The 22,669-nt window shown below is 43.2% G+C and overlaps 1 protein-coding gene across 1 annotated transcript in view; it reads right to left on the bottom strand.

Moving 5' to 3' along the window:
- LOC140903633 (tetraspanin-15-like) overlaps nucleotides 1-18,761 on the bottom strand; it is a 295,953-nt gene extending 277,192 nt beyond the window's left edge. Inside the window, exon 1 of the mRNA XM_073325200.1 lies at nucleotides 18,713-18,761. The gene's annotated coding sequence lies outside the window, so the exon portion shown is untranslated. The remainder of the gene's footprint in view (nucleotides 1-18,712) is intronic.
- Nucleotides 18,762-22,669: the final 3,908 nt, after the last annotated feature.

The raw sequence follows: 22,669 nt of genomic DNA, 5'->3' as shown, positions 1-22,669 counted from the left end.
AGCCAAGTTATGGCCTGAATACCCATCAAGGATGGCCATGGATGCCTCAGGGTGATCACGGAATTTAATGACCAGCTGGATGAAAACTCTGGTGACTTGTTATTCTAACGTATGTCACAGCTGAAAGCACTCTGTGACAGATATAACAAAGCTGCAAAGCCCAGCATTGCTGAGTTGCTACATAATCTCCACATTGGGAACACCCAAGCATGGTGCCAAGCAACACTTAATTCATCCATCCAGGTACATTTATGGGCCCTCACTGTCATTGTATTGTGATGACGAGCACGGTATATAAACCTGTACAGACTAAAGTAACATAAAATCTGAGTGCCTCATTATTTATTCATAAGTAATGAATTTATCCTCATAAAACTCCTAGGAGCTAGGAAGATATTACTGTCCCCATTTTTCAGGTGGGAAACTGAGGGACAGAGCTATTAATGGCTAAATTTTCAAAAGTGCTTACCACCAAAACTGTGGCAAGATTTTCAAAAGAAATTAAGTGGCCAGGTTGTCAGGTCTCAGCACCCCACAGCTGCCATTGAAACTTCTTCTGGTGCCTAAAACTTGATTTGGGTGCTGAGCTCTTTGGAAAATCTTTCTGTATATGACTAGTCCAAGATCACACAGGGAGCCTGTGGCAGAGAAAGGAATTGAACCCAGCTCTCCTGACTTCCAGCCTAAAGCCTTAGCCATGACACCATGATTTTAAATCCATGGCATTCAAAGTTTTGTTATATTTTAGGACAAAAACAGTGACTGCTCTCAAGAAGTCTATCTTCTTTTACTCATATACAGATATTGTAGGTGACTGCATATGGGTATGACATAATTATTACATTGCATTCCACTGTATAACTTGACTGAGTGAGTCAGTACAGAATAGTAATCCTTTGCTACACGAAGTGAAAGGCCACAGTGGCATTTGGAATAGAAGATGAGTGAAATGCACAGTTCTATGAAAGTAAAAATTTCGGCTCAGAAACATGTAATCAAACTTTTGAAGGTTGGGAACAGTTCAGTTGTGCTGGAACTCATAAGTCATTCGCATATCTTACAGCAGAGGGGGAGATTTCCTTCCTTAACAGACCCCTTCCATTATTCCCCCTCCAAACTAGGGGCTGACTCCTGATCCAGCTGAAGCCAGCTCAAGTTCTGCCACCGATTTAAGCCCATGGAAGTCAAGTGGGGAGGACGGGGGGGAGAGAAGGAGGTCTTTCTACTGACTTCACTGGGCTCTGAATTAGGCCTCTAGAGGGAGCAATTTTTCACTCTAGCTATGGTACTGGGTACATTTAATGCTGCCCTGCATGGAGTCCATCCGTGGACTCCATTTTTCACAACTAGTGAATGAGAAGGTGACAGTGCTGATAACAATAGTGAAAGGATGCAGTACTCCCATCACTGATTGCCTGAATCCCACTTCATTTCTCATACCTCTTTAACCTGGTTCAGAAATAGAAAGCAGTTATTATAAGCTGTTTGTTTCTGTCAGAAATTCTATAGCACAAATCATATTCCACATGGGTCTCTGTGAATTTACTGTGTGGTTAAAGACAGTGAGTGTCTAGTTGATTAAGCCCAGGACCTACGGGTTCTTGGGGTTCTTCTATTCCTTGCTGTGGCACTAACTTGTGTGACTTCAGGCAAGTGGACAACTTGTCCTTTTCCTTCTCTTTAGCATGAGGATACTACTTAGCTCCCAGTTGGAATATTCATTACTTTGTCCTGTAAAATCCTTTCAACATGTAAAAGCTCTACAGACCTAAGTGTTTTTATTAAAGTTGTGGGAGTTTGCAACGTTTCATTAAAGGGGGCAGGAGGACGAGACTGTCGTTCCTGTTATTTTTCCACACCAATATCTAGATCTTCCCCACAAGTCATCTGAAGCATTACAGATGTCACTGAGACTGATGCTCATGCTGCATGGCATGAGATTGTGTTTTCTTTGTACCATCGCTGAGAGCCTTGAAAGCTTGCCATTTTCCAAAGCAGGAGGACTCTTGCCTACATACGGCCTTATTTCAGTTTCTTATTCTGTTCTCTGGAGGCTCCAGTGATTTTGAATGCTGTTGTCTTGATAGAAAAACAGTGAACACTGATTTCATTATTACAACTAACTCCACGAGAAGCCTGTTAAAGGAGAGAACCAGCTAGGTTAACAAAGGAGGAAAATAAAAAGCAAGAACATTTGTGAAAGGGTCAGATTATCATTTGTCAGATGCCAGTATGGAGAAAAAAAACCTTGCTTCTAAAATGAGTCTGCAATGAATAGCAAGCACAGTGTGGGTTCTCTGTATGTATTCAAAAGATTGATATTACTAATTAGTGTTAGTATCTGAAAAATCTACAGCATGCTCTCACATGTGCAAATTGAGAATGGTCCATCCGCTCAGTTAAGTCTGACTAGACCCCATGGACTGCCAGCATAGCGAGCTTCACATTCATATTGATACAATAGCACTCCTTACTGCAGCGAGCTACTGCTAGCTGTAAACATAAGTTTAGATTAAAAAAATCATATGATGGGTCTACAGGAATAAACCATGCTGTTCTTGGCATCCATCAGTTCTCTTTTCACTCTCTGCCCGGTGAGTCAATAGCAGCGAAAGTTCATTTCACAAACAATCATCAGCAAAGAACTTTTTGACAGGAACCACATTTTGCTTATCTAGAAAAGCATGACAAGTTCTTTTGGTTTAATAATCGCTGGGCTTCATACAGCATGTTTCATGTACAAAGTAGTTTACAGGCATTAACCAATTTTCCCTCACAACTCCCTTGTGAAGATAGGTGGGTAAATATTATTTACCCATTTTACAGTTGGGGAAGCTGAGGTAGAAAGAGGGGAAGTGACTTGCTCAAGGCCACACACTAAGTCAATGGCAGAACCAGAATCAGAACAAAGGATCTCCTAACTCTTAAATCTGTGCTCATTCCACCAGTCCACACTACCTTCCAGGAGGAAATGCCCACTATAATTCTAAAGCAAAAGATTTACCCTATGTTTTTTGCCCTGGTTTTGTGTTTTCCCCTTTTCTCTGGCACCTCCCTAATAAGAAATAATAATTTGCATAAGAAAGAGTATTATAAGGAAAGAGCAGACTCAACCATTCTTCCATCACTGAGAACATCTCTCTCTCTCTCTCTCTAACGTGACTGGCTCTAGGATGCAAACACATGACTGCAATTCAACCCACAGAGAACTCAAGGAGTCCTAGAGCTTGGAAACCATCCTTTGTAACTGATATGGTTCTGGCAATTCCAGTATACGTTTGTACGTGTGGACAGCTGTATCAGAACACTCGCCTTTCCTTGATGCCTTCTGGGGTGCGCTTCTGGATCAAATGCCCTTTGAAGAGTCTATTCTAACACATGCAAGAATGCGCCTCTAGCAACATAACAAAGGCATATGCCTGTTGGACAGAAGTGTGACGTGCTGGAGCAGAGAACGTTAATAATAAATCAATAAGCAAATGCTGCAGATTCTCTTTTCCCATGTGCAAATATATTACAACCATTATGCAGTATGGGCAGCTGAAAAGCTAAGAGCTGGCGGGTTTCCCTACAGCATGCAGAAAGAGACGATCGCTGGAGTATGAGATCCCTGCACTGTTCTGTCTGGGAGAGGCCCTAACGCTATTATTACACCTTACTAATTAAAGGGCTTGGATGAAATTCAAAGGAATTGCATTAAACTATACTGAAGTTAGTTTTTCTCCCCACTGTCAAATACACCAAATGGCCCAATATATCAGCAATGGCCAGCAGCCAGGAGTTGCTGTTATTTAAAGCAAATTTCAGTTATGAGAAATTCCATCACCTTTTCCTTTCCTTCTAAATTAAATGCTTCAGCTATAAACTACCCTGTTGTCTCCTGGGTACCTCTGGCGGTAGGAAATGCTGTAAATAAAGGCTTGTCTACACAAAGAACTCGACCAGTGTATCTATAGTGGAATAACTATCCTGCTATTGCTTTTCTGGAATACCTCCCTGTACAGACACTCTATTCCAAAATAAAAGTGACTTTATTCTGCTTTGGAAGAGGCGTAAATATCCTGGAATAAAATCACTTTTATTCCAGAATGTGTCCACACAGGGGAGTTATACCCAAATAACTAATTTATATTGGAGTGGCTATAGAAGGTAGTTATTCTGCTACAGCTATGCCAGGAAATGAAGCTTCAACCAGCAATAAGACAGAGCACAACGGCCCTGAAGTCCTGCTTAGATTATACAGTATATGAAACCAACTCCAAAAATTAAAATAGGTGGTTGACAAAAGGCCTTGTCTGCACTACAGAGTTAGGTCGACGCAAGGCAGGTTACATCGACCTAACTGTGTCTATACTAAAATGTCAGTCCCATCAATGTAACTCGCCTATTACCCCAACTTAACTCCACCTCCGCAAGAGGCGTAGCGCTTAGGTTGACGTAGTTAGGTCGACACAGCATCAGTGAAGACATTGACTGTTGCTGCCTTTCAGAAGTTGTCCCACAATGCCCCACACTGACAATTAAATCAGGTGCAAGTGCTCCTAGTGAGGATGTGCATCACTGACACAAGGAGCGTAGTGTGGACATGCAAATGTGATTTAATTATTGCAGTTACTGTATGTTGACGTAACTTAAGTTTGTAGTGTAGATTTGCCCGTAGAAGATGAATATTTAATTATAAGAAAAAAATGTCAAAAAGTCCTTGCAAAAAGTTTTCTGTTTATCCATACAAATCAAGGAGTGAAACTGTTTGATTAAAACAATAGTAACACTTCGTGGGCCGTTACTAGCTTCAGCTCGGTGTTTGTAAAGGGCTTTGAGATTGCTGCAGGGAATGGAGACTACAGAAGTTTATAATAACCAAAGACAATATACCATGATTCCTCCCACACAGTGTCCATGCAACAACGATACCGAATCCTGAAAAAAATCTGTGCCTTGTTCAAAATTTGGCACCTACCTTATTTGATATGATATAAAATGAATCACCATGCTAGAAATACATTTTAATCTCCACTTTCTACATTCTCCCAAAGCTAAGAACATATTAATATACATTGGCCCCATTCTAAAACTAACCCCGGCAATGTGGCTGAAAAAAGATCAAACACACAGACCAGGTAAGTCACTGCCACAACTTTATTTTGTAGTTGCAGACATGTTGGTCCCAGGATAGTAGAGAGACAAGGTGGGTCAGGTGATATCTTTTAATGGACCAGCAGCTTCTGTTGGTGAGAGAGACAAGCTTTCAAGCCACACAGAGTTCTAAGAAGGAGGAGCTCAGTGTGGCTTGAAAGTTTGTCTCTCTCACCAACAGAAGCTGGTCCAATAAAAGATATCACCTGACCCACCTTGTCATAACATTATTTTGACATAACTGGTACATATAAAAGGCACCTATATCCTGCAGCGATAAGGTGAAAAGAATTAGCATGCTTAAGGAAGCAGCAGGATCCAGTGGTCTGGGAACTGGATTGGGAGTCAGGAGACCCATTCCTGACCTGCCATGTGAACTTATACAAATCACTTCACCTCTTTTTGCTTCTATTTCCCCGACAGCCCTTTGTCTTTTATTGAGATTGTAAGCTCTCCAGGGCATGGACTGTTCTTACCATGTGTTTTTGTACAGTGTCTACTACAATGGGGGGAGGCAATCTCATTTGGGGCCACAAATGTTACCATAATACACCTAATAATGAGGGGGAGGGTCAGAGGCATGAACTATGGGAGCCACCAGAGACTGGGGAAGGTGAAATGTCTCTGGGATCCCAAATTCACTATTGCTTTGGGGACATGTTACTCAATCTCTCTTCTCCATTCAGCCACACATTAAAGAGACTCCTCGTGGGATTGTTTGGTCCATTCAGGTGTGCACTGATCAGCTAGCTAGGGGGCCCCTGCAAACAGGGCAGTCAGATGAGTCTAGGTAGCTGCATCCCTTCAGTAACTGTGGCATCCCCTTCCAGCCATCTCAGTGAGGGCTGCATCTGAAAATGTCTCTAGGTGAAATCATAACTGCAGGAGGTGAGATCGTGTGGGCAAGGCACCACTATACAGATAAGTATTCCCCCTCCAGGAGGGCGGTGCCTGTTTTGCTGGTTGTGGTGGAGGAAGCAAGAAGCTCTTCATCTTGGAGACTGGAAAATATTGGAGAAAGTTGTGGAGAAAGGTTGTTGGGAGGTGTAAGGACATTCAGTGGGTAAGTAGACTGATCCAGGAGTTTCTGGCAGCAACACGGTAAATAAATGTAACTAGAACAGTGAGTTTCAGAGGCTGTAAGGGCAGAATTTGGGTTTGTGTCAATAACAGAGGAAGGAGGGAGAGATGCAGCGAGTGGGTCTAACTCTGAACTCACTGCATTTGACAGGTGTTTCTAAAGAAGAATCTGATCCAATAACCCAGAGCCAAACAGCACTAGAACTTTTGGAGTGTTTTAAATCTCACCCTAGACCCAGCTTTAAATTTTATAAATGGCTCCTCCGGATCTGAACCATCCCTGAATTTTGGAGGGTTAGAAAATCTGGATCCAGATCAAAATTTTGTGCCTTGATTCCATCTCTTATTCAGTGATATTTAAGATTCTCTGACCCTGAAATAGGCTTCAAGGGGCTGATGAATTGATCCCCAGGTATAAAGAGAACCTGGAGACTTTGGTTATAAGGTGAAGGTACTGAGTTGTAACTCTCCAGCACAGCAGAAAGAATTAGAAGAGCTCAGATACCACTTTGATCAGTTGTGCATGAAATGGATGAATAAACAGGTGGATGGATATATGCATGGACAAAGGTCCATGAATAGGTTGGAACATTGGAAGTGGAAGGGGTTTCTAGCCTCAGGAGGAAGCCAGTACCTTCTTAACTGCTCACTTCTGGCCCAGTCTTGTCCCAACACAGGAGGTACAGGTGACATTTTTGCCAGATTCTTCTCTTCATGGACCAGAGATTACATGTGATGGATCCAACAGACAACATTCACATTGAGCTATATTCTCTACAGGTGCAAATTGTTCTGCAGCTCCATTGATTTCAAAGGAGCTGTACCAAATTACTGAGCACTGGCAGCCGAATTCTGCTATTCATCCCCTTGTTGGCCTTCCTGTTGTACCGCACAAACCTTATCCACTTAGCAGGGGCACTCTGAGGTTTAATCCATTCAGGTTTGCAAACTGAATGGTGATGGGGTGTTGGAACCTCTTGCAATGTCAGAGAACTCTACATTCTGAGAGTCAGGACCTCATCTTTGATCGCAGAGACCCTGCTGCTCCAGAACATTCTCCAACAGCAGGTTACACAATTTCTCTGTCCAAATTCGATGGCTTAAGCCATTCTCAGTCTAAGAGGGATCTTTTGTTTTAAGTTTCAGAGTAGCAGCCGTGTTAGTCTGTATTCACAAAAAGAAAAGGAGTGCTTGTGGCACCTTAGAGACTAACAAATTTATCTGAGCATAAGCATAAGCTTTCATGAGCTACAGCTCACTTCATCGGATGCATTCTCCCCACTGTATTTTCCACTGAATGCATCCGATGAAGTGACCTGTAGCTCACAAAAGCTTATGCTCAAATAAATTGGTTAGTCTCTAAGGTGCCACAAGTCCTCCTTTTCTTTTTGTTTTAAGTGACTGTTCATCACAGTGCTTCATTCCTGCCCTGGAGGAATTCCCTGGAGCCGCTGGCTGAGAGGAACACTTGTGCAGCTGAGCTTCTGTGTCTCAGCTTCCCATGGGTTCTGGTTGAGGGGAGAATCATCGCAGGGATCAGCTGCCCCACGTCTCAGCTTCTAGAGCCGGTGGCCGGGGGGAGAGATACCATGGGGTCAAGCTGCCCTGTATTTCAAAAGCCAGTCAATACAAATTGATTTATCTTCCTGTATTTCTTCAGGTCTGAACCAGTGGTTTGGCCATACTGCCAGGTCTGAACAAATCCAGTTATTTGCTAAGTACAGTGGAGACCATGGAACTTCTCTGAGCCCCCAACCAAGGGGAAAGATGCTCAGGGCACGAGCTGCCCTGTATTGCAGAATAAATCAATCCTCATTTTGTTGTTTCTCCAGCTCTGAACAACCACTTCTTTCCCCCCAAAAAGCATCTGGTGGAGGAGGAAAAACAGACTTACTCATCCTAGCCCAGGGGCCACCTCTCTGCCTAAATCAGTTGCCCACCATGCACTCCCCCTCTCCCATTCAGCCTGACCCTCTCCATCCTCCATCCAGCCACATTCTTGTGCACTTTTCCCACTACTTACCCTTCAATGTCCACACTGTTCCTGCAGCCACATCCCCATCATATAACATTTGCACAATCTTTGCAAAATCAGTCTCAGCTGGAGGGGAAACAACATGGACCATCAAAGTAGGGACTAAGTTAAAATTCTTTCCCTCCTGCTCCTCTTCAAGAGTGGGTATATTATATACTTCAAGATAATATTCTTCAGGGCCTGATCCTCCATTGTAGTGAAGCTTGTGGGTCATTTTATCTGTGCAAAATGAGTATAAAATTCTGCCAGAGCAGAATGGCCCTTTCACACCCTGTTATGGGGTGTTGTTGACCTGTAATATGGAAAGTCACATCCTCAATGTTTCCCTTTCGTTAGCATTATCATCCCCATTACATTTAGCATTTTGCTTTTCACATGTTAACTTTGTACCCTGATAACTTTGTGAATTTTAAATTTTTGCTAATGCAATAGGTGGAGAATGCAGTAAGGATTGCTCAGATAAAATAGGATATGTTTTGTCTTCCATTCACTGATAATACAGAATCTGATGAAGTGAGCTGTAGCTCACGAAAGCTTATGCTCTAATAAATTGGTTAGTCTCTAAGGTGCCACAAGTACTCCTTTTCTTTTTGCGAATACAGACTAACATGGCTGTTACTCTGAAACCTGATAATACAGAGTATATCAGATCTTGAATTAGTTGGACAAAGGTTTCTAAGACAATCACATAACAGTGTGGAGAATGGACAGTCTTGTCTGGTCCTTTTCCCTGACAACAAATATCCATTGGTTCTCGCTGGGTCCAGTTCTAAAGGGGTTTGTTATTTCAGTGAGTGAGGCCAAGATTTTCAGACGTGATGCCAGGTGCCTCACTAAGACATCCCATTGAACGGAACCTGCTCATTCGTACACCTTAACAGTGTCACACCAGAATGGCTCCCACAACAGGTGGGTGAGGGATTTTTTTATAAGGTGGTAGTCACAGAGAATAAAATGTACTGTTTAGATGTTACTTCATGGCAGAGTTTGAGGTCCTTTCTCCTTCATTTATCTGTCCACCCCAGTGACCCAGGCAACATTGCCCATCCTTCTTCACTGGAGCTTGCAGATGAGAGTTCTGGGAATGATTATACATAGCAGTCGTGTTAACAGCTAACCCAGCCCCTCCTAGCAGCTTGGATTTCAGAGCAGTCTCAGCACAGCCAGACCCAGAGGAGAGAGAAAGGGAAAGGGGCCTGTGCTCTGTGGCTGAGCAGGCATCAACTCTCCAGCTACAGCCTCCCAATCATAATAAAGCCCCATGGAGCTCCTGAAACTCAGCAAGCTCCCCCTTTCCCATGCTGCCACAATCCCAGTGTTTCGGGCCACTCTCCTTCCAAGGGTTTCCTAAAAAAGAAAATCCCATCGGAGGCTGGTCCCTTTCCCCACCTTAATCTTCAATTCCTTGAGCCCTCAGGCCAAGAGGGAGAGGCACCCTGGGGCCATGCCCTGTTTCTCAGCTCTCCGGAGCCACCAATCAAAGGCAGAGATGCCCTGGGGACAAATTGCTCTGTGTTTCAGAAGTAGGTGAAGAAATTAACCCTTTTATCTTAGTTTCCCAGGTGTGAATAAGCGTCCACATTCCACATGTGGAGTAAATGGGGGGGGGGAAAAAGAGGATGAAGATAGATTCAGAGTCACAGCTCGGGTGGTGGTGGCATCCCTGTGACCCATGCTGCTGTCTCACTCCCACCCACCTCGTTGCTTCCCATCCTCCAGCTAGCCTCATTCCATATCTCATCACCACCATCCACCTTGCCTCTTCCTCTAGCCCACAATGCCTCCTCCCCAGCCACCCCCAATCCTGGGGACTATTCCTGTGTCCTAATCCCTATGTCCCAAAGACCCCCCGGTCTTTCCCTGCATCCCATCCACTATGGCCCCACACTCCCTGAACCTCCCTCCCCCTCCGGAGGATTCTTTTTGGCCCTGCCCCTTCAATCAGCCCCATGGACCCTCCACCACTAGGACTCTCCACAGTCGATCACCTGCAAGTGCCACCTTCCTGCCCCTGCAGAGCACAGGACGGGCACCAAGACTTCAGCACCGAGCTCCTGTGACCGCACAGCTTCCCCTCGCTCTCCATATTTATCGGTCACAACATAACTGAGTGGCTTTTCTACATACAATGTAAAATATTCGTTAGCTGTCTCCTCGGCGAGGATTCTGCCACTATTCTGATGGTGTCTGCATGGGCAGACTCTGCATCGCTGCATGATGACACCGGGAGAATCCTGCTGCCAGTTATGTTCCCCAGACAGACTGCTGCAGATTACAGACACCACATGCCTTCTCGGTAGGAAGGGCTGAAAACGGTCACATGGAAAGTACAGCAGCAGCAACAGCTGCAGAGACCCTCTCACTGAGACAGCTCTGCACCTGGGAGGAAGATGAGCTCTGGTGTCTCAAACTCAAATGATCAAGGAACCTACCACTGAGAAATTTTTCCGCATATGCAGTCACCTCGGTTCACTTAGGGTATGTCTACACTTAAACCTCTACAGTGTCTCCGTCAGTGTGGACACTACCAGTGCTGACAGGAGGGGGCCTCCTGTCCGCATAGGCGATGCGCCTCCCTGAGAGGCAGTAGCTAGGTCGATGGAAAAATTCTTCCATTGACCGTGCGCTGTTTATACCAGGGGTTAGGCTGGCATAGCTCCTACTTTCTGGGGTGTGGATTTTTCACACCCAGTGAGATGCAGCTGTGCGGATGTGACTTCCCAGTGTAGACCAGCCCTAACTCCTCTCAACCAACAGAACCACATCATGCAGATTAAGTGGAGGGGGAAGGGCGATTAGCTCTGATTTTACAAATGATACTACTTAAGAATGACCTGAACCAATTACATCTGATTAATAACTTTGCTCGATTACTATCTAATTCCTTTAAATGTAAGGTACATATGAAAATTTTGAAATGTTTTTCCATTGAGATAATTTGAGCCAAAAAATTAGACAAGCTGAATTACAAAATAATGTTGGTCAGATTCTGAATTTCACCTCCTATCTTTAAGGCACCTGGACTCAACCAGGGAACCCAGTCCATAGTGTAAATCAACGCAGCCCTTGGGGTTACTCTAACTTACATAAGCTTTGAATGACACTCTACTGGTCCAATGTACATGGTGGATAGTGCGCTCTACCAACAATCTCTCCCTCCTCCAATACACCCTTAGCACATCATATGCCAGAAATTGCAAAGGCGGGGGCATTGTATGGCCATTATTCCAACCCTCTGCCACCCTGAGAATTTCCCCCTCCATTGTGAGAAATCCAGCTGCTTTCCCCACCCCCATAGGCTGCTGGAACAACATAAAAGGACTGGAATGTAGCCAATAGACAGTTTTAAAAACCTAGTAAGTTAATTGTGTTCTGAAGAACAACGGAGTGAAATTTGGAATCTTAATTCACTGCGTAAAACCATAATTTTAGTCCTGACTTCAGTGAAAATCTCAGCCTTAACAAGGGAGGTGCCTGCCTGTTCATGGGTGTCTAGCAGGCAGAGCAAGAAACAGGTGTCCAGACTCCTGGGTTCTGTTCCCACCTCTGCTACTGTCTTGCAGGGCAAGCCATTTAACCTCTCTACTGAGTTTGTAAAATTGGCTTCCTAAAAAAACTAATTAAGTCTGGTATCTTTCACGCCTTTAAGATTGCACAAAAGCAACAGTCAGATGGGTTGAAAGAACTCTGTGTAGCATGTATGACAGTGAAGGAAGCCAAGTGGAGGATATTTACACTACAAACTGGATCCAAAGAAAGCCTGATATTGCATGGGAACAACAATCCTAACATGAACCGACATTCAGACCCATGAATATGTAATTAATAACAGAATATTGCCACGTCCAGATGAACTACTTATATCAAACGGTATTTCTCAACCAGTGTGTGTATGTGTGTTTGTGTGTTACAAAAGGTAATCAGTGGGGTTGCGAGGCATTGAAAATTTTCTTACAATCTAAAGTAAAGAAAAATTTGCTCCCCCACCCCATGTACACCCTTTCTTTTCAAAGTCCTTTCTGTCAGCCCCTCAAAAAAAAACCAGTTATATCAACTCATTGTTATCATTGATACACTTTTTACTTTTATTGCAAATATAAAGGGCTTGTGAAAAGTTTTTACGTCATATAAAGGATCATCAGCCTGAAAAGGTTGAGAAATACTGGTATCAAAACCTATTTTCTGTTTCAAATAGGGATTGGGGAAAAACTTCAAGGAAATCCAGACACCACAGAGGAACCTTTCCAATGAATGATCAGACCCTTCTGGCTGAAATGGAAAGAATGCTGCAAACTGTCAGTGGCAGAAGTCATTGGCGATTAGTAAATGATTTTAATCTTGAGCCTGAAGAAATGTGACAGTACAGATTGTGAGAATTTGTAGCTTAAGCTCCCCCCTCCCAATCACTTATAGCTATGTTATTTCAGAGGCGTCTCACCAAATGGTCTATGTAAGACACTATGGGAATTGAACATTCCTCAGTGGTTGGCTTTGTAAATATTTCCAAGAATCATGCACACATAAAACCAACACAGAGACAAGATGGCTCGTGGGATGGATAATAGGATTGCCAAGCCTTCTGCCTCTAAATCTGTGGGTTTGGATCCAGATCAATAGTGCGTGAAAGTTATCATCTGATAGCTCTTTGGTAGCCTACATGAAGTGAGTTTAGAGGTCTTAGCCTGGCTGTCAAGTGGCTCTTCAATTGGCAGCTTTCATGGTAGCCACAGTAGAGGTATAAGGGACCAAGCAGAGTGAATGTCCCCCTGGAAACAGTCCCTTTACATCAGGGCAATGGTGCTGGAACAATTTGTATAGTGGGGGTGTTGAGAGCCATTGAACCAAACAGTACATTATATATATATGATGGAAACCACTTCAAGCCAGGGGGTGCTCATGCACCCCTAGTTTCAGCACCTGTGCATCATTGGTGGGGCATTGTACCAATGTCCTGGGCCTACTTTAATAAATAGGCTATTTAGTTATGCTCTGAAGGAAGTGGATTAATGTCTCCATGCTTATCTAGCCAATATGTTTAACCAAACAACATTTGTTTTAAAAGAAAAACCTCATGAAATATTTTAGGGAAAATTCCCATGCCATGCAATATATTCAATGTTGCCATGTAGTAAGTGAGCGAAAGTTCTGTGGCTTTAGCCCAAGAAGCAGACTGCAGTTCAAGGAACTAAGTCATGCAACAAAACTCAGAGAGCACTCTTTTGGGAAAAGCAAAATATTTGGCTATCTGTAGCTCAAACCTTTTGCAATTGCCAGCAGGGAAGTTGTCAAGAACAGCCTGGCAGTTTCAAGGCAAAAACATTAATTTGAGAGCAAGTTGATGAAAAATTAGTTTGAACAAGGGTATTATTTTGATGGCTTGCTGCCAAACGCTGCATACAACAATCAGATCAAAATCACACTGTCAACCTCCTGAATTCTTGTGTAAATTAATGAAACAAGACTTGGGTCGAAATCCTGGTCCCATTAAAGTCAATGGGAAAACTCATTAATGTGAGTGGAGTCAGGCTTTTACCCTTGCTGAGAGAGAGACACAAACAAAAAATACTATATCACTGCTAAGAGAGAGAAATATTTTAATTAGAAAAGCATCAAACTAGGAAATAACCATGAAGCACAATTATCCAGAAACAAATCTTATGAGTGAGACCATTAGCATTGGGCTTCTAATTCAGCAGACATAGGGTGCTAAAGTGTTTGACTTTTATATCCTTAAAGCTACTTCAGGTTGGCTTGTTCCTGCATCTATCTTCCTCCACTCAAACTTTTGTTCAAGGTCAGAGTGAAGTCTTAATTTTATTTTAAACAAATCCATTAACACAGGGCTATAATTCAACTCATTTTCTCAAACCCATTGTGGTCTCTGGTCTTGCAGGTTGCTTGACTAGAAATTCAAGAGAATGTACTGTACCCACAGTAAGCATCTCCAGAAGTACAGACAGAAGGATTGTTTAAGTGCAAAGGAAAAAAAAGGGCTTTAATCTTTTTTGGATTGCTTTAATTTTGCAACATTTCTGTATCTGTCTTTCATCCTCCTAGGTTTCTTATTAACGTGGGTTTTTTCTCCTGTCCATCACACACACACACACACACATCATACAAAATGAGAGCTGTCAACCTATTCTCAAAACAAGATTGAGGCAAATAGTTTGTATTCGTAGTTACAGCTCAAGGGTAAGTGACAGAAGCATATTTAGCTCATCAGTCTCGTTTGCAAAACACAGCTATGACTTCGTTTTCAAAACATGAAAATAATTCATGAAGTTATAAATGTGAGCAGCCATGAAAGGCCACATGATTCACCCAGTTTGACTTTCTGCATTTTGCCAGGCTTCTCCCTAGTTCATTAATTGGATCTGCTCTTGATTATCTCCAGAGAAGGGCCTCAGCCACTTCCCATTGTAATCTATTGAAACGTTCAATTGTTTTAACTGCTAAAAACCTGAACTATAGAATAATTAGCTTCAGATCAGTGCTTCTTGACTAATCAGCTTCTGGAATTCAATAGACCCTTACATCATTTATACTTCTTTAAAGATATTTATAGGTGGCCTTTGTATTTGCATTACATTCTTCTTTTTGCAGAATAAAAAGTTTGAAGAACGATGTAAACCACTTTATAAATCCTAAATTTTAAGTTACTGTTATTAAGACACAAGAGTTACAGAGTAGAGCCAGAAGACCTTGAGAGGCAAGCCTATCAGATTATACAATCTAAGAAATCTGGGTTTTGTCAGTGCTTAGATGGAAGTCAAAGAAACAAAGAACCAATTACTGCAATTACTACTGACACATTGTTTGGGCCATTTAAAACTAGCCTGGACTAGTTAAAGTAGAACATTCTTGCACCAAAGGCCTGAACTAGATGACTTAATACTAGGGGCATTGCTTTTGAAGACATTTCATGGCATGGTTTTTAAAAATGCCGAACACCTGCAGCTCCCAATGACTTCAGTAGCATTTGTGAGTATTTGGGATTTCTGGAAGTCAGGTAATTCATTCTTTGGCTTAGTTATTATATCTGGGTCCCTTGCAGTTTCTGGTAGATTTTAAAGTTTTCATGGTACATTTTGAAAGGAGAGCAAGTCTTGTGTCCTGTCCAACACTTCCTCTCTCAATGAAGCAGTTTGATCCTAAAACCCAAGGCTGTGAGTGAGTTTTCACTAAATGCACAATAGGTCATGTTTTTGGCAATACAGCCGTTACAGCATCAGTATGTGTCTCATTGCTCTGGGATACCTTAAACATGAAAGGCATCATATACCATCAAATTCAATTCCAGAAGAGCAGTGTGGTGCAGATCCTCAACAAAATATCAGGAAAATGATAACTTACAGAATCTGAAGTAAATACCTATTGTGTTTTACCAATCTGTCAATAAAAGTATTTGATTAAATTACTAGGGTAACTGAATTTTGACTACTAGTCTGTCTGTTAAAGGACCAGCTTTATGAACAGATCCAGTCTGGAATATGATTAGCAATGCTATATTTTGTGAGTGTGTACACACTGACACACACACAATATGTAGTTAACTATACACATAATTAATAGCTATTAACTATCAGCAGTTTAGTATTCAGTGTTTTATCCAGACATCTCAAAACATTTTTCAGATGGATGAATCAAGGAATAGATAGATTAAGTGATAGTCAAACCAAAGAACAGAAGATAGGTCAAGTGATTGCAAACCAAATAACAGAATGCAAGAAACTTGACTCTGTCTCTTGCTTTTAGACTATAATTTTTTCCTCAGTGCTTTTCTTTGTCTTTTGAACTCTTGGAAACAATTTCAACAATTTATGCAAGCTATAAGGAGTTTGGGAAACTAATCAACTCCTCATGATTAGGAGGATTGATTGGGTTTTACAAAACCCTCTTAATTTGCATTATGACAAAGCCTGTTTTGGGGAAAGTTTCCAGTAAAAAACTAGAGAAAAAATCTGAAATCTTATAGAAAATGTAAGGACAGTCTAGGTTATGAGGTCAGCTGAAAATAAAAATGTTCTAAATTAGGGGAAGTCACTATGAAAGGCCTACATTTCTTCTTCTAAGTTCACCGTTTCAAAAAGCATGGTCTGAGAGCACTGCAGCCAAGGTCACAAGGAGCCTTGAATACATACATTAAGATTCTGCAATTAAAACTTGAAGGTTATAGCAGCCTCAAAGCCAACCAGGTGTTGCACATGGTGGTTAAACTGATGCAACCCTGTATATCCCCTAGCAAACTCTTTCTACATAGGAAAGGCAAAGAGAGGCTCCCCTACATCAGGGAAATTCTCAGGTGTGAGTTTAAGGCAGCCTTATATGTCCACTGTTCCAAGATGGTGCTAAGGGGCTGATGATCTGAGGCCATCTTCATTAGATAAACCCAACTCAGGCAGAGGTCTCCCTAGATCAAACACTGCATAATGTCATGCCCCATCATGCATTTGCTTTTATGTAGACCTTTTTGGAGAGCTGCTTCTACTTCAATTGTCCCAAAATCATAAGCAGAAACACAGAGGCACTATTCCCAGGATTTAGAGCAAGAAGGTTTACTGCACCCATCCAAATGCTAATTGAGCACTTGCATTATATAGAGAGAGTGCAATAGATTGTATAGGTCTCTGGCAAGACAAGAAAAAAATAACACTTAGGACTTATCTATAATCTATTCAAGTGCTTTACAAAAGAAGATCAGTATCAATATCCCTATTTTATAGTCGGGGAAACAAACACACAGATGTGAAAAGACTTGCACAAAGTCCTTCAGCAAACCAGCAGCAGACAAGAATAGAAGCCTGGCTCCCTGTCCAGTGCTCTATCTACAAGACCATGCTGTGAAACTTAAAATATTTATCAGGTGTAACAAAACTTGGAAAACTGCAAAGCACTATAGGTAGGCTAAATATTATTGCTAACAAGGCAATCCAAGACAATTTGTTCTTTTCTTAGCGTCTAGAGAGCGTCTCATAAATGCTGTTGAGCGTGTCAATTGTAGGTAGGAGCCCGACCTGTTGATCACACAGCAGGTTATTCCGATCATCTTGCCTCAGTCTGAATTTGCTGTAAAACAATTGAACCTGCCCTAGGCGCCTCAGAGATGCAACAAGCTTCCTCTTGTTGGGAAAGAGCCAAGGGCCACATGGAGAATGTAATTGACACCGTAGTTTGCTATTTCAATTAAATGGATAGCAGGGAATCAGGACAGAACTAGCCAGGAGATGAAATGCCTTTGGAGTGTTTCTGGCTATTGTTCAAATAACAAAAAGTGTTACTGCTTGCTGCAGAGTTGGGCAGGAGATCAGAACAACCACTTACACGCCAGTTTTTCCATGTGGAGGGGCGAGAAATTAACAGCTTTTAGCTGGTTTTATCACCTGCAAATTATCTTCTACGTTGAATTCTCTAGTGTTTGAAATATGAATTAGTTGCCTAAAATATATGCCTGGCTGTGAACGGCCAAAATAACTGTGGAATCAGAGGGAAAGAAACAGAACCCTGAAAGGGAGTAGCGACAATGGAGTAGAGAGGAAAACAAATCAATTGTGTTGTAGATGCTCGCTACATATATCAACTTTACAGGGTGTTATGCTGGATTAACCATTCCCCGCGTCTGGGACATTAGGGCACCACCAGGGCCCCTGTCAGAGTGAGAAGAGGAAGCTCCTTTCTTTTTTGACAGCAGCTCTGCAAAGAAATATCTTCAAAATGAGAATCAAACCCTGATTTCCAGTATAACAATGCAGAACACTAACAAGAAAGCAAACAGACAAACTGACGTCTGTATTAACCTGTGTGTCCTTTCCCCACACCTGTCTCTGTGCCCTTTTACGCTGACCCACGCCACCACACCACCACCTTCTCAAAACTTTCTTCTTTCAGGCAACCTATAGTTTATAATCAGATGTGAAAAAGAAACCTACATTGAAACACAATGTGTTTCAGATCTTTCTAGTCACCATGCTCATTGTCTTCGCTTTCACCCATCACGTCTCTTCCATCTGTTATTTACTCTTTTTCGTATATATTGTATGCAGTTTTGGGCAGGAATCCATTTTTATTATTTATACCTTTATAGAAACCAAGGCCCCAATCAGGAATGGAGCCCCTTTGCGCTTGATGCTGTACAAAACACATAAAAGTCACTGCTTTGAGTACTTACACTGTAATTAGACAAAAGACAGTCCAAAGGTGGAGTAGGCTATGTCATACAACATACAGGCAAAGTCTTCAGGGTGCTGGTATGTTACTTTCTTTTCTTTTGTAATTACTATTATGGGATTGGGTGAGGGAAAGTAAATAGGAGCAAAGGAGAGGGGAGAAGAAAAGACACGAAAGACAGTGAAGAGGGAATGGAGAAGGAAGAAGGTTCAGTTTGTTTTGTAACACACCACTTGAATCTATGGCATTGGGATAGCACCATTTGCATTTATGTAAAGTAAATAAATAAAAACAGACCTGTAATATTCTGGGCAGCATGTGCTGTTTGTTCTCTTCCACATATATTGTAGGTAGCATCTCTGCACCTAAGAGATGAATCATATAGGTTAGACAAAGAACAATCTTCACTGACAAGATGTACAGCTTCTTAAAAAAAACCCCTAAAAAACAAAAAAAACCCACTTTGCCAAAATGAACAGTATTTCTCCCAAGATCTAACTGCACAGAACTTGCAAGACTACCAGCAAAATTTGCCTCTAAAGAACAGAAAAATAGAAGAACAGAAGAGGAAAGTGTTGAGGACATTACATGCAGTCAGAGCTCACTGTACCTTTGGCCGTTAGAAGGAACTGATGGGAGGTAAAAAAGACCACAATCCCATTTAGACCCTCAGAATCCACACAATGGGGAGGGATGAGGGTGTCCCACGGACACTGCTCCCCAAAGATTCCGGGATGACCGTGCAGGCATCTTGATCCCACAAGTGGATATACACACAGAAGCCACTCAAAGAAGAGCTCTTACACCCTAAAATCATTTTGTCGCTGCTGTTCAAATCTCTATATTGACTTTTCTAAGCAAGGTCCCCCCAAACACACACACACACACACTCACACAGATGGGTGACGACATAATCACAAAGATCTTGCAGAATTTGCACGGGCAGGAACGGCATTGTTTGTGTGAAATGTGCCTTTTTTTTTTTGGCGACAAATTACTGGAAAAAGCTTTTGTTAAGGGTGAAGCATTATTAACAGCTAAGCTTGTCCTGCTGTGGCAGTATACCAAATGTTGAACTTGGAACCGTAACACACCTCCTTAGGGAAAGACTTTTAAGCAGAGATTCCCAGCTTTTTCAAACCATGATTACGCGTTCAACATTCATACCTGTTACTCCTCAGATGTGTCCCACAATCCTTTGCGCTGATTCCCACAGCACTGCGGACACAGCCATATCAGTAGATCCTGACGAGGTGCTGTGGGAAGCAGTATGTTGGTTTATAATGCAGTAAATTGAGGCTCTGGAAATGACTCTTGCAAACAGCTGAGACAAATCCACGGCATCTCAACCTCAGAGACATGGAGTAGCAGAGTGCTAACATCTCTTTGTCACAAAAAACAAACAACCCCCCCCGCCCCCCGACACCCACACATTGTTGGAAACCACTGCCCCTGGAGAAGCCCTCATGAACCAGCTGTCACCAATGGGTATCAAAAGTTTGCTTAGATTTATTTCTGCCTCCTAATGCCATGCAGGAAAACCGGAAGGAGATAATGTCTGTACGGATCCCTGTGCAGTATTCAACTACCATTCCCACATCGTTAATAGTCCTCCGACACCTGGTGCAGCCCCAGGGATACAGGGAAAACCAGGACTATCTGTAGTGGTCCGGTGGTCGGTTGCTGTCCTCTTCTTCCTCCTTGACTCCCAGACTCCCTCCAGAGCTGTGCTCCCAAGGACTCCTTGGTCACATTGTCCCCTAACGTCCCTGCAGGGAGGGGTGATGCACACCTATGCTGAACATACATACACTCGTAGGTTGTACTGACTCTCTGCCAGAGACTCTCTGAAGGGCTGGAGGAGTGATTTGTCTCTTCCCCGCCTTACACCTGGACCTTCCAGTCTCTGCCTGGCTGCACAGAGGGGCCTTGGAAAGGGGAAGAGGAAGGAAAACAAGCTCAGAGGTGGCTGTTCCCCTCCCCTTTCTAATGTCAGGAGACGATCCACACACAGAGGCTCGCCATTGCACCCAGATTCAGAGGCAGGGAGTGGAATAATAATCATAGAATCATAGATTTTAAGGTCAGAAGGGACCACTATGATAGTCTAGTCTGACCTCCTCCACAACACATGCCACAGAATCTCACCCACCCACTCCTGTAACAAACCCCTAACTTATGTCTGAGCTATTGAAATCTTCAAATCGTGGTTTAAAGACTTCAAGGTGCAGAGAATCCTCCAGCAAGTGACCTATGCCCCACGCTGCAGAGGAAGGCAAAAAAAAACCCCTGGCCTCTGCCAATCTGCCCTGGAGGAAAATTCCTTCCTGACCCCAAATATGGTGATCAGCTAAACCCTGAGCATGTAGGCAAGACTCATCAGCCAGACACCCAGGAAAGAATTCTCTGTAGTAACTCAGATCCCACCCCATCTAACATCCCATCACAGGCCATTGGGCATATCTACTGCTAATAGTTGAAGATCAATTAATTGCCAGAATTAGGCTATCTCCTCCATAAATTTATCAAGCTTAGTCTTGAAGCCAGATATGTCTTTTGCCCCCACTGCTTCCCTTGGAAGGCTGTTCCAGAACTTCACTCCTCCGAAGGTTAGAAACCTTTGTCTGACTGGGGGGCCACAAAATGAACGGAAGTAACTGATGTGGTGGCCGAAATTCTGATTCCCCCTCAGTCACTCTGCAGCAACTGCTCCACCCCAAGGAGAAATCCAGTAGAAGCCACCCTGGCTTTCAAACAATTCCATAAACAGGCAGAGGCTGCTTGGTGCTGCTTCTGCTGAAGCATCACCACAACAATGCGTTGGGACAAGATCGATCTGCTAAGGTGCTTTTAATCACCCCGGGACAAAGCACGTCATATCTGGTTGTAGCAAAGTGAGACCCACCGGTGTGGTGCCTCCTGCTGGTTATCCTGTGAATTAGCTCGATTCCAGCTCAGAGCGCCCTCTGCTGGCCAATGTCTCGCTTGCCTCAGGCCCCCCGTGTCCCTCCCGGACCCCGGTACCCCTTACCCTGGGGTTCTGCCCTCTGCAGTACCCCTGCTCCGCTCTGCTCCAGGAACCCTTTTCTCCCCAGCAGCTAGGTCCTTCTCTCTCCACAACTGGAGAGAGACTGACCCAGCTCCTCCCTGAGCCCTTATAACAGGGCGAGGTGTGGCCTGATTGGGGCGTGGCCCCAGCTGTGGCTGCTTCCCCAGCCAGTCTAGCCTTTCTTCTAGGAGTGGGGTAACTGCCCCGCTACATAGGGCATTAGCTTAGCAACATTTGAGACGGTGCCCAAAGCAGTAAGTCAAAAAAGCAACAGCAGCAATGCATAATTGGGCTTAAATTGCTCAGAAAAATCCTTCAATTTAACAGTGCTCCATTTAATTTGGTTACATCATCAGGAACAGGACAATCTGTGTTACAGGTAACTGCCGCTCATTTTGATCACTTTTGGCAGCTATTTCTGGGTGGCTATTAGACTATTTCCATTAAATAAGGAAGACCAACATTTCGAAGGAAACGAAGGGAAAAGCGTTTAGAGGAAGATTCATGGCAATAAAAAGGAAGACTTTCAAGGAAAATCCAAGTGACTGGGGAGATGGTGCTGGTGAGTCAGTGGACGGCACTCTGCCTTGGGAGTCGGTATCGAACCAGTGCTGTGTGGCGTCTCTCTAGCTCTTGCCTCTTCCTGCAATTTCTAATGAAAAAAGCATCCATTCATTCTTCACCACTTTTACCACTTGTCAGGCCCCCGTTGGAATAGAAAATGTCCTACCCAATTGTTTCATTTCTGAGCAAGGACATCACCCCAATGTGGACGCAAACAGCTTGCTCCCCCTTTTCTTCAGACTCTGCAGGCCTTGCTGTTGCCAAGCAACGGCAGTTGGGCCTGCTCTCAACTACAGCCTGTTAGAAGAGTTCTTCCGAAGCTGTAGCAATATTCAGCCTAATTAATGTTCAACATCAACTCCAATTACGTGCGCTGTTCTTCCACACGATGAAGGGCCACCATGACGGGCAGTCTTCTCCAGTGCTCACTCATCTGCTGTTTACTAGCATCGGGCATGGTGAAAGTACAATAAACTACCCCCCAAGCTACTTTAGGCAGCATAAGATGGTATATTTGCCATTACCCCTTTGAGGGTTGTCTTCTCACTTATTGTACGACTGTGGGGCCAGAGTTTTCCTGTGAAATAATCAATCTTCTTTTTAGTACCTAGCACTGAACCTCCAATCGTTCATATTGTGGC

This window comes from Lepidochelys kempii, chromosome 26 (genome assembly GCF_965140265.1).
Source record: "Lepidochelys kempii isolate rLepKem1 chromosome 26, rLepKem1.hap2, whole genome shotgun sequence".
Classification (NCBI taxonomy): Eukaryota; Metazoa; Chordata; order Testudines; family Cheloniidae; genus Lepidochelys; species Lepidochelys kempii.
This window is presented reverse-complemented; position numbering and strand designations above follow the sequence as displayed.